This window comes from Mugil cephalus, chromosome 6 (genome assembly GCF_022458985.1).
Source record: "Mugil cephalus isolate CIBA_MC_2020 chromosome 6, CIBA_Mcephalus_1.1, whole genome shotgun sequence".
NCBI classification, from domain to species: Eukaryota; Metazoa; Chordata; class Actinopteri; order Mugiliformes; family Mugilidae; genus Mugil; species Mugil cephalus.
Window position 1 is genome coordinate 19,170,460 of NC_061775.1, and position 15,497 is coordinate 19,185,956.

General features: G+C 39.6%; 1 long non-coding RNA gene across 1 annotated transcript; it reads left to right on the forward strand.

The window, feature by feature from the left end:
* Window positions 1–12: 12 nt before the first annotated feature.
* Window positions 13–14,642, forward strand: LOC125009035. Its single transcript, XR_007112935.1, has 4 exons — window positions 13–187; window positions 957–1,007; window positions 13,390–13,709; window positions 13,962–14,642. It is a non-coding gene; the product is annotated as an uncharacterized LOC125009035 (long non-coding RNA).
* Window positions 14,643–15,497: the final 855 nt, after the last annotated feature.

The window sequence follows — 15,497 nt, forward strand, 5'->3', positions numbered from 1 at the left end:
AGGTAAATAAAATCTCTGCGTTAAAGGGAGGACTCAAACGCCCATCCGTCCTTCCCCGCCTTCCTTCAGGACTATATAAGTCCCCTCACCTCGTCCCAATAGTTTGGGTCTTTACTAATATACTGAGTGTTTAATCTGGTCCTCCAGTGATGCTAGAGACGGTTGTAAAGTTGATAAGAAGTTGATTGTAAGTTAATTTTTAGCATTTTATAACGAGTTTAAAGACATTTTTTAAATTATGAATAAATAAATAATAAGATAACAATTTCTGACATCAAACAGCCTAACCAAGCTACCACTGGGTTTCAAGCTAAATGTGAACGAGCTGCTAGCTTGTCTTGAAACGCATTTTTATTATTTTAACCTCAGCTCTTGTTTGGTGCTTTTAGTGTTTGTTTGTTTGTTTGTTTGCGTGTTTGTTATTAATTGTTTCATCTCTTACGTTCTCATTCAGTACAGCACTTTTGTTTCTTGACTTTTTTAAGTGCTTTATAAATAAAGTTGAGTACCTTAAATGCTAACTTAAACTTGCTATGCTAGTCCTAATGTTTTTGTTTCATTTAATAAACTTAATACGCTTCAGTCTGGGAGTCAGTAGAATAATATATGAGGAATTTTGCTAAGTTATGTTTTTGAGATTTAAATTTTCCTCCGTCCAGACAGCGAGAAGAGCGATTAATCAAAATAACTACACAAGTTAGCAAGTTAGCTGTGTGCAAGTTAGCAAACAGTGGTCGCAAGCTACAGGATATATCCACGCTATTATGTTTAACAGTGTCACAAATAGAGAGGTTATTAAGTCACTGAAATTACTTATACAGGTTAGCCACACACCAGGATGTCAAAGCCAACATTAGCCATGTTAGATTACTTCTTTCTAATATATAACCTTAACATTTAAACCAAAGTCAAATAATATGTTAATTCAACATTTTTTTTTTTTTTTTGGCCCACAGTAAGAGAGAAGCTGCAGGAAACCGATCAACTTGAAAGGGCTGTTTGAAAGGGTGAGTAGCACACGCTTTATTTTTCTCCCAATAAAACTGTTTAGTTTTTAAAGTTCTTTAGGTTGACTGAGAATATTGCACTTTGTGAATGACTTGCACTCTGTGCAGATTGCAAGTCATTCAGGTCATGGTATTTAAAACCAAACTGAAGCAAAGGCAGCTGGACTCGTTTGACTTTGACTAAGTGGCATCTTTTGTCCTACAATGTCTAAGGAAGAAGAAGATATTGAGTTTTTTTACTTCAGACCTATTTAGAAGGTACAGTACTTTTCGATAGTTTGGCGACACCTTCTCATTTAATGTTTCTTCTTTGTATTTATTATTTTCTCAATTGTAGATTAGTATTGAAGACACTTAAACTGAAGGAACACATAGATTTATGCGTTAAACAAACTAGAATATGTTATTCTCATGTTAGGTGAAAGACCCTCTTTTTCCTTTGATTACAACTTTGCACATTTTTCTTATTCTCTCAGTCAGCTTCATGAGTGAAATGCTTTTCTGGGTGTGTTGAGTTCCTTTCGGCTGCTTTGCCATCATGCTTTTTGCATCCTTTGAGGCTACATTCAAAGTTATTGAAATTTTCCAGTTTGACTTACTTTCATGTATTTAAGTAAAGACTCTTGTTTCTGTTGGAGTGGTTCTTGCCGTAGTGCAGATTAGAACAGCATTCATACAGGGCTGTTCACTCGAGAGAACTATGTCTATGTTCAACACAGCGCAAGAAATTTCACAAATGTTTGGGGCTCTAGTAGAACAAAATCATTTGAAATTATTTCAGAGTTTTAGTTTGACACACACTGAATGTAAGTGGCCACATTAGTTGTTCAGGTTGAAACTGGTGTGTAAGTTTGAAGAGCTACCGGGTTTTTGAATTATTTTATCAGACAAATAAGATGGAGGTTGATATCCTGGTGCTGCTAGACTCAATTCCTATTAGAATATCAACAATAACAATCCATTGGGATTTCATTGGTTGAGTTTCATCCAATACAGAGAAATAAATACCTCTGCACACTATTTGACAAAGAACCTTAGCATTTCAGATAGGTTAACACATTTATTTTTAGTTGGATACGTGTGTGATACAAAAGATATTTAATATTAAGACAACAATATTTAAAACAACAGAAATGTTTAAGTCAGCACAGCCGTATTTTAAAGTTGAACCAGACGGCAACCTGGTCTGACAAATGAAGCAGAAGTGCAAAAAGCTGCAGTTCATGAAGTGGCCACTTGGGGCTGACTCCAAAAGGGAGCAAATCCCCTTAGACCCCCATGTTAAAAAGCCAAATTTTACAGCAATATTAAACACGTTCATAGCCTGGTACAAAAAAAAAAGATTTTGTCTCAATAATTTACTTCACTATTCATGACAATTGTACGGGGGAATTTTTTTTTCTAACTCATTTGAGTTAGAACACGACCAACCCCAACACGACCCCCAATGTCCATACGTGGAGTATCCCAGTGTGAGCAGAGTAAAGCTCATCCAACTTGGTGATCGCGGACTCCGCCCCCTTCGGGCTTCATTTTCCAGGTTCAGAATCCAATGGGTGACGTCACGATGGGATTGTCCATAATATATATATAGTCACCGATGACTAAATTGTCACTCTCCTTGCCATGTTGCAGCTGTTGTCTCAGGACATAGTTCACCTTTAAAATCACTACACTGAGCACCATGACCTCATGTGCCAGCCCTGCTCGCTTTTCTAAGTATAATGTGCAGCTCAAATTGTTTTGCAGCTCTTTAACGTTGAGAGTTTTAAACTATTGTTTTGACAGCATGCACAGCCATATTCATTAAACAATGTTTATGTCAAGCCAATGTCTTCAATTTAAACACAATGAGTTTTAAGTTAATAAATTCAGCGGTAGAGGATGGCTCTCACTTAGACAGCAGCTATAAAGGTCCTGGCTCACATTAGTAGACATGACACACAGGTAGCATTCACATGTAAAACAGTGTTTAGGATACAATTGACTGCATCATATACGAGCAGGCCTTCGTGTTTTAGCTCTCCCACGGATAAACCAGAGGTCTGCCGCTACATTGTCTCACATGGAGGCTCGCCGGCTCAAGGTGATGGTTAGTAACGGGCCCTAAGATGCTGTGAACATCTGCAGACTGTCTGTGAGGAGCAATTTAAAACCCGAACGTGCCCTGCTGCGTTTCTCCTTCCATTGGACTGAAACACGACGGCAGCTAACACAATGGGACAGTGAAGGGCCTAATTATTGCCCCTATCATTTGCATAATTACAATGTTTTTCTGAAGCACGGGCAGTATAGAAATTGTAAATTGTAGTGGACTCGCTGTCGTTCCTTAGTGGAAGTCACATTTAAATGGAGAGAGCCGGTTCTGCTAGCCAGGCAGCCAAGCTCAGGCAAGAGGTCCCAATCAGCCAGCCTCACAGACTGCTCATTCAATAGGATTTAAAAAGCCAACTGTGTGGAGAAATGAGAGTTTTTGCCCCCCAAATCATATGGAATTACAGTGCTGGTTGCATATGGGGGGAGCCAGTGGCAGGCACAAAAGCCCACAGGAAGCAGCTATTTCTGTGTGTTTTATTAACCCAACCAAGCAATTTAATTCTTTTGTTCGGGGGAGTTCTACTTCATTGATTAACAAAAGCGGGGATATAATTTTTTCAGCCCCTTTTGAAAAGCCTGAAATGTCAAGCCTTTTAAAGGAGATTATTCTGCCTGTGTGCGATGAATAGAGCCCAGAGTAACCTTTTGTCTACAATTAAATATTCCAGCATAAATATAAAAGAAAATCAGAGATGGGGAAGATTGAGTCAGGAGAGATTGGAGAGGTAGATCCTCTGCCCGATAGTGGCAACAGCCTGGCTCTAATTAGATATGCCAGGCGGGCTGTGAGCAGTCACTCTCCACAGCACGCCGAGAGAGGAGGCAGCCTGAGAGAGGAGGACAGAGGAAACCTATCTGCTCATCTGTCTGTCCGGTGCCTTCCTCTGGGCATCCGCAAGGTATTTCAGGAGACTTTGTTTTGTTTTGTTTTCCGCCGCTATTTGTTTTCACCGGCATCTTTGCCGCCGGAGAAGAAGAGTCTAAAAGGCAATGCCTTCTGGGAACTGCATAAGTAGATAGGGCTGAATAAAAAAAAAAGAAAAAGAAAGAAAAAAGAGAGAGGCAGAAAAGTTGTGAGGTTGTTGATGATTGTGGTGATTGATTAGAAATGACAATAAGATACTTTAGGGACAGAGAGGGCTTTTCTTTCCTCACTGAGGAGGTAGACTGTGAGGCTGCCTGGAGGAGATGGAGATGAAGAGGGATGATACTAAGTTTTCATCCTTGCAGTGCTGCATTTGATTGTGTTTTGTGAGTTGCAGCTGGACTTGGCATTTGAATTGTGCACTTAAGTGGCTGAATGATATGTGTGTGTGGACTGCAGTGGCAGGAAAGGGAGGTGTGCATAGTTTGAATTCCTCGTGGAAACATTCATCTGATGATAAAAGTTTCGCCGGCAGTTTCATTCGAAGTTTTTGAAGGTTGTCGGCTCGTATTTTGCTAAGTCGCCCTCTTAAATTGTCATTCTTTAATTTAAAGGAAAACGAGTAATAACAAACGTATCGAATGCTGTTTTCTGACGGTACAGTTTTGTGCTCGGTCAGTTTAAGTCGGATTAAGTTTTTTTTTTTTTTTTTTTATATATAACCTTGTGTCAGTGGATTATTTTCCCGACCAATCATTTTTGACTTGAGAATGACTCATTTCTGCCACTAGGCGTGGTACGGCTTTCGACTTTTAAGCATCATACTTTCCTGCACTGTTAAGTGCATTTGCCACCTTTGACATCTTTATCTTAAAATTGCTTTAAGTTTGTGTCTGTTTATGCAGTTTTTTTCTCTTAATATTTTGATTCAGTTGAGTTCATCAGTTTATTCGGATGCTTGAAGTGGCTACTTAAGTTTAGCTGTTTGGTTATTACACGGTGTCTTAATTCATCAAAGAAAACGTGTAATCAAGTGCTATTTTAATCTGTGATCCACTTGTCTGCGTTATCTAAAAAAAACAAAAACAAAATACGAATGCATTGACCTGAATTGCTGAGTGAAATTCAGATTTTTCAAACAAGAGACTGAAGGTGAAAGAGCTGCACTTTGATGGTTTGTTGTTGCAGAGAAAAAAGCTGAGGTTTGTTTGGTCTTTTCCTACTCTGCAATTTACAGGTAATGAAAAGGCAAGCCGTTTATTTTTTCCTTCCAGTCACTCCAGTTACCTTTAGTCAAAGCCATTTCCACCATAAATTATGTTCCAACTCATCTAAAAGTCTAATATGTCTGACACTGTAGGCACCAAACAAAATATCAACATTGGAGAGATTCCCCACATAAAACAAGAGGTTTGTATTTGGCTTTGCTTTGATCATGTCACGTCTAGTCCTGTGATGTCTTTTTGGTATATGTGGGTATGGGAGGGGGGTCTGTGTGACGTACAACATCAACAGGTTGTCAGTCAACTTCAATGGAAAAAAAAAAAAAAAAAAGGGGAGGGATGGTGACTTTAAATTGACAGTGGATACATTTTAATTACACTCAGAGGAACTCTCACCAACTTCTGTATTAATCTTGGATCCACTGAAGGAAATAAAAAGAATTTTAATATAAGTAAAGCAAAGACAGTCCTTGTAAATAACACACAATTTAAAGCAACATTTTAAAACATGTTTAACGTGACAGCTGGGCTGTTTGACTGTGCTGTGTATATATAAGTCAGAAATTCATATTTCAAGAGACTGAAGGAGAAAAATAAAGAGCTGTACTTTGATGTGTTGTTGAGAAACAAGTTGTGGTTGTTTTGTGCTTTTCTACCTTTTTGTAACCCTAATCTTTGAATGACATTGGAGAACTCAGAATATTTAGAATAATAAAATATATATTTTCTTCCTGATGCCTCAACCACAGTAGTCAAAATCGTTTTGTCAAAATCCATACGGTACAATGACGTAAGCACGGGGATGTGTGTGTATGTTTTCAGCCAACCTGAATTAAACAGCGATAATATAAGAGGGGGGGGTGACTTTGTGTTGGCAATGAATGCAACAGGCTCTCGGCACAAGTACTTGAGTGCACTTGTTTATTTCAAGAATGTACTCAAATATATAGGTAAACATACATGTTAACTGCTTTGGTTTAATTACAGCACGTTTGTCAGCCAAAGACGTGGCTGCTTTCAATCTGCTGATTTTTCTCTTCAGTTTTCCCAGTCAGGATCTTCAAAATGTCATTTTGACTTTTGCCTTGAGATTGCATTCATTCAGATATAGATGTGGAAGAACCTATGGACACTCATGTTTTTTTTAATTTTTTTTTTTAATTTTGATAGATGTCACATCAACCCCTCACCAAATATATGTTATATAAGTTTAATGACTTTTTACATTTTAAGAAAAAGAGTAAATTGACCTCGATTGAATTGTTCCGCAGTTTATAAATTAGGATTAGGATTATTTTTTATTTTAAACTAATGATGAAAGAAGAATTTTCCAGTTCAAATATAACTTGGTAACTCAGGAGATGATAACCTCAGGAGATGATAACCTCTGTCCATGTCTGGCCTAAACTGAAATTTATCATGTGTTAGATATTTTATGTTGTACCTGGGTATACACTAAATAAATACACTGTAAAATGGTGTTTTTGCTTTTGTAAAAATAGAAAACACAACATGTTCCAGTCTTGTAAACTGATTTCATGTATTTTTGTGGGTAAATGTTTTTGATCTGCATCAGATCCCAGTTTGAACGGACACTTTCTCGTAAAGAAATGTAGTATCAAATACACTTCCAACGTGCCAAAACATTAGGTACACTAGGACCTAATATAAAACAGTCCTACGTTAAGTCCTCCATCATGACTTGTCTGATGCTCAGTTTATGTCGTCAAAAAGAATTGGATTGAAATAAACACTAAAGTGTTGCTGTTATTTAGCCCAACCCACTGACTAAAATGTCAAAATATTAGAAACGTGTCGGTATGATACTAATTATTGGTATGACAAACCACTGAGGCAATTAACAGCTTTAAACAAATGCTGAACAACACGCTTTGGAGTAAGATGATGAGATGTACCTTTATTGATCCCCCATGACACCACATGCAGTCTGTACAACAAATATGGACCTTTAGTGCAGGACCATTGAAGTGGTGAAGTGAGTGGTCTTAGGGATCTACATGTAAAAAAATGAGTCATGACTGTTAAATAACGGTGTTAATAATTTCCTTCCAAAATCCACCATTGATTAAAATTGAGAAATTTGAGAAAATCCTTGTGACATTTAGAGTCTGTTCGAGCACAAAAGAGAATAAGTCGTCACTTGACGTTTGATCCCTTGGAATATGTTGCACAGCAATGATGTGTGAACCCAAACTCGCCTCCATTTACCTAAAGCCGTGCTCTAACCTCAGGCTACCCCACCTTAAAACCCATTACTAACCTCGGCCTTAATCAAAATTTTTATCTTCAACAAAAGTGCTAATCCTAAACTAAGCTCTACGAGAGGCGAATAACATTAAAAAAAAAAAACTCCTCCCTTTAACAAATCTTTATCTATCACCGTGAGAATGTCCTGGTCCTCATAAGTAATGAAACATGACAACATACACAGAGGGAGGCGTGCATGTACTCCGGCTCTACTAACACACATGCATAAATCTAATGTCACCTCTATTCCAGCAGCCCTGTTTCGTCCTAGAGGGCTTTATCACAGCTTCGGAGGGCTGATTGGAGGAGACGGCAGTAATGACTGCAGGTCATTAGGTCACAACCCTGTTATGATAACTAAACTCTGAGGTCAAGCGCCTCGGCGGCGGTCTGCGCTGACTGCTGATGATGCCTGATAACTGCAGACGAGTGTTATTTTAACAGTTTAAATCAAAATTCATCCGGAGGAGGTGTTTGCTTTTTGAACACGGCCAACGCCAGATCCTGTGTGACCCAGAAAGTATTTTCAGGGTTTTCTTTTAATCGTGCATTTAAACTTGACAATGTTTAGCTTTGGTTGTAGTGGAAGAAGCTTTGACTGCTGATTTATATGTTGAAAATGAGTATTTATGAGCGCTGAGTTATGCCAGAAAAACTTCAGAGCAATAGAAAATTGTCTGGCTGGTGAAATTAATTTCACCGCACATGTACAATAAGATGAAAATACCAAGTTTGTTACATGTTTAACTCGTTGAACTTAAGTTCAATGTCACATTTCATTTTATAAGTGAATTTTCATCTCGGTGAAATCACAATGAAGCGATGTCTGTTGTGGGAAGTGGATCTCGGTTAATTAGCAAATAGAGACACTGGTTAACATCAAGTTATCTGCACTCAAAATTAGTTTACAGGTTTTTCCTACGCTGTCAGATTGACTGTAGAGTGACACGTAGGGCACATTAATCTCTACTGTAGTACACAATCCTATTTAGGTTTCAGTTTATTGCAAGTTCCTGGTCCATACACAGTTGGAGCACAAAGAGACTTTTGAGCTATGGTTAACTTGTAAAAAAAATTGAATGGTGTGTTTTCCATAAAAGCAAAAGTCTTATTTGAACATTGTGAAAGGAAAGCAGAAATACAGTCAGTCTCTTTTTACATGCACACATGCAGGCAGGTAGTCAGACGTACAGTATAGACAGACCGCAGACAGTCACATGTATAAATCTGGCATAATGCTGAATTTTAGTTTTCCCAAAGAGGACTGCTGGCCTGGCAGAAAGGAAACAAGAATTATTCAATCAAACAGCTCTCCTTCCATATCCAGATTTGACTCCAGCCACATAAAGCTGGCCACATAATCCTTTTATCAAACCCTGCGATGGAATACTCTTACTGGAAATGCCCAGAGAGAGAAATAATATTAAGGTCATTTTTATATCTCTCTATAAGTTTATTTTCTCCTTTAAGAAAAAAAAAATCACTACTGCTTTCTGTATTTATTTTTTTTTCTGACGATAATTACTCCAGGTTTTTTGGTGGACGGACACCCAGCTCCTGATTATGAATGTTTTCTTCCCACCTAGAGGAATCTCGGTCCTCATCAGTAATGACGAAATCAAATCATCCTCATTAAATAAATAAATAAATAATAAAAACCTGAGGGAAAACTGTGTTCGTAGTCCATGTGATGAGCGTTGGTCAGGCAGGTTGGAGGGAAAATGTAAAGTGGGTCGACCGGGTGACGTCGGCTGGTTGGGCTAATATCTCTGAATTGGTAGATGGGGAAGCTGTGAGAGCTGCTGTTCTGTCCTGTCAGCGTTTCACAGCTTTATATCGCCGCTCCCCAAAGCTCTATATGTGTAACTGCATGTAAATTCAGGTCGGTGTGTGTGGAGCTCAGGGTTTTCCTGAAACAATATTCTCGCCACTGGAAGGAAATTATCTCCTTTTTCCACAAGCTGTTTTCCCTCCAGTGGAGCTCAGGTATTTTTTCCTTTTAACCCTGGTGTCTGTTTCAATAATAACTTAAGCCATTATGACTAACATATCTGTTAGGTGTAGTCAAGCATTTGTATGTTGACCATGTTTAAAAGGATTAAAAGCGAACATTAAAAAAATCCTTTTTCCTTTTGTAGAGAAACTCATTCACCTTCCTCGACATTCAAGTCAAGTTTAAAAGGTCTTAGCAGCACCACTGCAAGAGAACTAACAGAGAATAAAATATGCTACTGAACTATTTAACTGTAGTTCTTGTATAAAATTTAAGTCCTGTGGTGCGTAAATGTGCAGTAAGCTATGAGGCTTTGGCTCCACTTATTTGGGTCTTCTCTGCAGGCTTTTTGGTGCATGTACGTCACAGGTTAGTCATTAAAACTACTCCCGCTGAAGGCCACTTCAAGAGCATGTAGGCAATGTCCTACACTCATGTGCCTCAGACTGGTAAAATGGACCAGTGGGAAACTGAACGTTGCCTGAAATATCTCTACAACCAGTGTATAGGTTGCCATGATAATTGTACACAAGTGTGTTTTGCAGTCTATAATGCTGTAACTCAGGTCTATTGTGGTCTTTACATAAGTGCAAAGGTAATGACAACTAAAGACACAGTGTTTGCAAGCTGCAGGACTTATGATGGTGATATGATACCTGCTTATTCCATGATTGTCAGTGTGAAGCTGTGCTTCATGCTGATGTTGGAGTAAATAACAAGACTGTTACACACCAAGCTGACTGTTGTCCATTTGCTGGTTTCAGGCTGTTGAACATCTGTGGTTGTAGTTTTATGGTGTGTCCTGCGTAGTTAGCACTGAGATTAAATCACTCAAACTTTTTGATTGGCTGCTCAGCTTAATGAAATGGAACTGAAATGGAAAAATAAACAACTTGACAAAAGAAATGACAAATACAAAGCTTTTGTTTTACGTCTTCGTTTCTTACTCTCCCTCCCGTCCGTGCTGCTGGGAGTACAACAGTTTTTTATGCAGACTTATTTTGTTTGTTTTGAATGTGGCAGGTGGCCGTTGGCTGTAGTCCCTGCTGCGTATTCAAGTGCAACCTTTTTGGTCCAGATACAGATGTTTTGAAGTGACTTCACGGTCTGTGTTTGTTGCCAGTAGTTCTTTGATGGTGGATTTGAGTGTGCATACCTTTAAGAGACGTCATTTGACAGCTGAGGATGTCCTGATCAAAATATAAAATGTAGTTCCCTGGAGATTCATGCATGAATGCCGATCTCCTACTTTCACCTCGCCACAACAATATTACGTAATTTACAAATTGCTAGCCAACTGACTTTATTTTCAATTTTCAATTCAGTTTTATTTATATAGCGCCAATAACAATACGAATCGTCTCAAGATGCTTCACAAAAACCAGCCTGCAACCTCCAGAGCAGCCTGAGGGCGACGGTGGCAAGGAAAAACTCCCTTTTAACAGGAAGAAACCTTGAGCAGAACTCAGCACATATGGAGGGACCCATCTGCTGAAGGCCAGCTGGGTAGAAATAGAAAAGATAGAGAGAAAAGAAGAGCAGGAGAAACAAGATGAACAAACTTCTGTCATAGATACAAACATCAAGCTCAAGGAAACGTGTAGGGTCTAGTAATATAACACATAGCTGATGATCTGTGACAGTTTGTGAGTATAAGCTCTTAAATTTTCCAGACTAAAGTACTTCCACACAGCAAATGTGTTCAGTCACGTGATTTTGGTTCCCTTTCTTTGACTTTTGTCAGCTTTGGTACTAGCCAACTACCATTAAAACAGAAGATTGGATGTATTTTGCTGTTCGGTTCTGTAGTTTTGGTTTATGAATCCTGGGTCGGCCCAGATACTGATCTCCTGATACTGATTGGGACAAGGGTCATGTTAAGACATTTTTTCACATTACAAGCATTACAACAAGTCACCAAGCTATAAAATTTGTCAAGTGTGGTCACCTATGTTGCTTAAGCTTTGCCGTCAACTGTACATACCTGGTTGTCCCACAGTGTCTCCCACCTTCTACCAGGCTGTATCCGCTTTGTTAATGGTGTAAAAAATTAGTTATGTTTCACTTTATTCAGAAAGACAGGAACAAGAAGTAGGAAGTCTTAGGAAGAAGAAAGGAGGTTGAATTGGTGAGTGGTTGATCACATGTGTTTATCACGATCACAGCACCTTTGAAGCTCTTAAAACATAGAGTCCAGCCCAACTTTGATTTGACGGGACAATTACGGGTCAAGCGTTGGTTTGTAGCTTCATATCTGTTGTTTCCGTTGAAAATGACTTCTAGCCAGTTTTTTTTTTTTTGTTTTGTTTTTTCCAGCTGTCTGAACTACTAGTCCCGTTTGTTAGCTCCTGAGTGATTGAATGATCCAGTAACTGTTCAGTATGTGTAGGCGATCTGACATCAGAAAGAAAATAAATAAATAAAAAGCTGCAGTTACAATATACCGGTAAGTGTCGATGACCGAAAATCGTACCTTTGAAAGATGCTGAACTCGGCGGCGGCTGACGTTTTATCACACTGATGGAATGACACTTCCTACGACCTCCTCTATGATATCGTGTTCAGTGGCTCCAGGAGTTAACTGACTCCTTTCCATTAGACTCTCTGACCAGAGTGGCCATGTCTGTTCCCCCGATCATCTCTTCATCTGGCTGGACTGTAAGTGTGTGTGTGTGATGATCAGGTAATGGGATAACAAGTCGCAGTTCACTCCTCACTGGCTGCTCTGCTGCTTTCATGCATGTATGTGTGTTTGTTAGAAAGAAAACCAAGAGCTACAGAGCTGTGTGTCTGGAGACCTATAATTATCCTCCTGAGGAAAACAAGTGCAGAGTGAGTGGTCCATTGTGGAAACAGGATTATAGCCTGTGAGAGAACAGAACGCTGTGCGCTTTGTGTTGGATAATGTTTTCAAGTTCAATACCGAGTTGTTTGATTTCAGCTGGATGTGTATTTCTGTGTGTGTGTGTGTGTGTGTGTGTGTGTATGTGTGTATTATTCAGTCTAATGGCGAGTGCGTCTCATTTTCTGCTCTGCTCAATATGCAAACTTGTTGTCTTGGAATGTGGCCCATTGTCCGCAGAGGGCAAGTTGTTATTAATATGACAACAGCAGCACATGATCGAGGTGTAAGGTGCAGCCAACAAGAGGAGCAGAAGAAAGGAAGAGACAGAGAAGGCAGACTTTTCTGTCTCAGAGTTCCTCGTGTCAGTCGCGTAAGAAAGCCGCCAAAGCAATAATTTTGTCAAGTTCTTTTTTTAGCGGAGCGGCTGAAGCGTCTTTGGATTGCCACATGTATAAAGGCAGCCCATATAAAGCCATTCACAGCACTGAATGAACACGCCATCTGTGGGGCTTTCTTATTTCCTCTTCTCTTTTCTTCCCCTCCTTTTTCAAGCCTTGTAATCAAATTTGAGCAAAATCAAATGGCGGGAGGATAGAGGGAGAGCAGTGGGGGGGTGGAGGGTTCAATGAAAGTACCTTTTGTTGGTCTGAAACGAGCAAGTAATTTACAAAATGCCCTCCCTTTGTGCAGGGGGCTAAGGGAAGAAAGAAATCAGTAGCTTTTAGAAGCTAGGCCTTGCGCTGCGACGGGCAAGATAATGAAAGCCGTCTTGTGTTTGTGGGCTAGAGAGCATCTCAAAGGCAGACCGGGCCCCGGCTCAGGGTTAGCTCGACTGCTGGAAAAAAAAAAAAAAAAAAAGAGAGAGAGAAAAAAAAAGAAAAGCCCACAACACTCTCTTCTGTGCATGTGTGTGTGTATTTGTGTGTTGGGCAAAGAGCGGCAAAACAGGACTGCTTTGCCCGGCTACTCTTGGCAGAGACACTCCGAGGATCAGACAGAGTTGTCGATGCTGAGGAGAGAAGAGGAATGAAAGAATGGTTTTCAGTCGCGCCGAGCGCTTGCTGATCCTCTTACCTGTTGTCCTGTTGCAGGTGCATCTGGCCTGGCCCTGAATTCAGAGGTGGCAACACCTCCGCAGAGGAGTCTGGAGCAGAGATGAAGATGAAGATGAGAAGGAGGAGGAGGAGGAAGAAAAAAAAAAAAAAAAAACATGCTGCAGGGATCATTGTGCTGAAGGATTACGAGGGGCAGGAAGAGGATTTCAGCTGACTGTTTTCATTTTTCTGCTCCTCCGCTTCCACGTCTCGGAGTTGAGCACCTGACTGACGGACACCCAGCCTTTACCTGAATGGATCTGATACATTATTACCTGGTTGACACCTGAGAGGATTGCTTTCATGGATTATTGCAGGTCAGTCCAATTACAATAACGGCGTTCATTCAAACTGATGTTAATCTAATGTTAGTCTAACTTTCAGTATCGGTAGAAATATTTATAACAATTTATAACAATTTCCCAGATTTAGTCGTATGTCTAACAACGTAATCCTGCAGAACGCAGACATGTTTGGTCTAGTTGTGATTTGTGTAAGTCATGACATAAATTATTCCTGACGAGACGTCACGAGACTTTATTTAAATGTCAGCTGTCTCTGGCCTACAGACCAGCTCCTGGTTTACAGTGAATGGACTGACGTCTCCTCCTGCAGCACAGACACCGGTGAGTTGTGGCGATGTGCATCACAGACTATAAGTTTTGTTTCCTCCTGCTTCCTGCACACACTCTCTCAACCTACTCCCCTTTATCTATGTCACTGTGTACAACTCAGTCTCAGCTCTACTCCTTATGTATTTGTAACTTATATTGCTTAAAGTGTCGGACATGCCTTAAACCTAAAAGCATCAATGAAATTCATACAATCCATTTTAAGGTTCTGGGGGCTGTGTTTAACTTTATGTATTTTGCTGGTTGTTTGGCTTAAGTCAGTGTTTGTGCAACAGGAGAGTTGGTTACAGCTGGAGGTGGGATTTTTGTTTCCTACAGTTAAACAACTATATGCACGGGATCGGATTTGTTTCGAACTTGGTAAATGGTGCTTCTTTTTTCACATCGTCTGTAAAATACTTGGATAACGGCGTTCAGTCAGTCCTTAGTCTCAGCATCCAGCACATTGAGCATCTGGTTGAAATGTTTACTGAGTTCTTTTGCTTTCAAGTGTGGCTCAACATCATAAAACAGTGTCTCGTGAATTGTTGTTCCATACGTGAACAGATGTAAAAGAACAATAAAAAATAATCTGAAAACTACTTGAAAAGTTGTCAGGTGCGGCTTGCACACAGCGAACTGTGAGGCAACATCACTGGAATAATCAAGATAAACTTAAATTTGATAAAACTTGAGGGAAAATTTCATTTGACCTTCTTCTTACTCAAGTTCACTCTGCTTTAACACATGTTAAGTTAAACTACAGAGGATATGGATGGCCAGTTTTAATGGCAGTGAGCTAAATTCAGAGAGCTAGGATGAGGGAGGCATGTTGTGTTTGAGTTTTGTTAAAAATATTCTGGGACTGTTTTCTACCCCAGGATCAAGGTATAAAGACTCGGGTCATGACTTCATGAGTAGACGATTGATTGATTTGGGGACGTGTGTCCATGTCTCTGTTACTTCCCTGATTTTACTACACTTTAAATACATTTTTAAAGACAGTTCAGAGGCAAATATTGTACTTTTTTTCATTTACTCCACCTCATTCAATAAATAACTGGTTACTTTTGAGGATTGAGGCTAATAAAACTAAATCTAAACAACAAATAATACATTCTGTTATCTACACTGTGAGGCGGCCATTTTCAGAAGTCAGCCGAATGCTTCATCCTCTACGGCTTGTTTGTCTTGTAGATTATTTTGACAGGTTTAGATCAAGTCACGGATGTAGTTGTTGTCCAGCTACTAGTTGGTTCGACCTCTCAAATCAAAACTTATGTGTACAAAGTAAATACATGTCCTCATCATCTGATCCCACAGTGGAGACGTTTGTTTCTTTTCCCTTAATTTGCCCATTAGGACACACAAGGAGTCGCATTTGGCCCCAAGTTCAATTCTCTAACCACTAGTCCACAACCTTAAAGGAAGCCCTCAATAAAATAATGACCAGGAGCCACTAAAGTGAATCATTACACTGTCTTGTGCCATTGT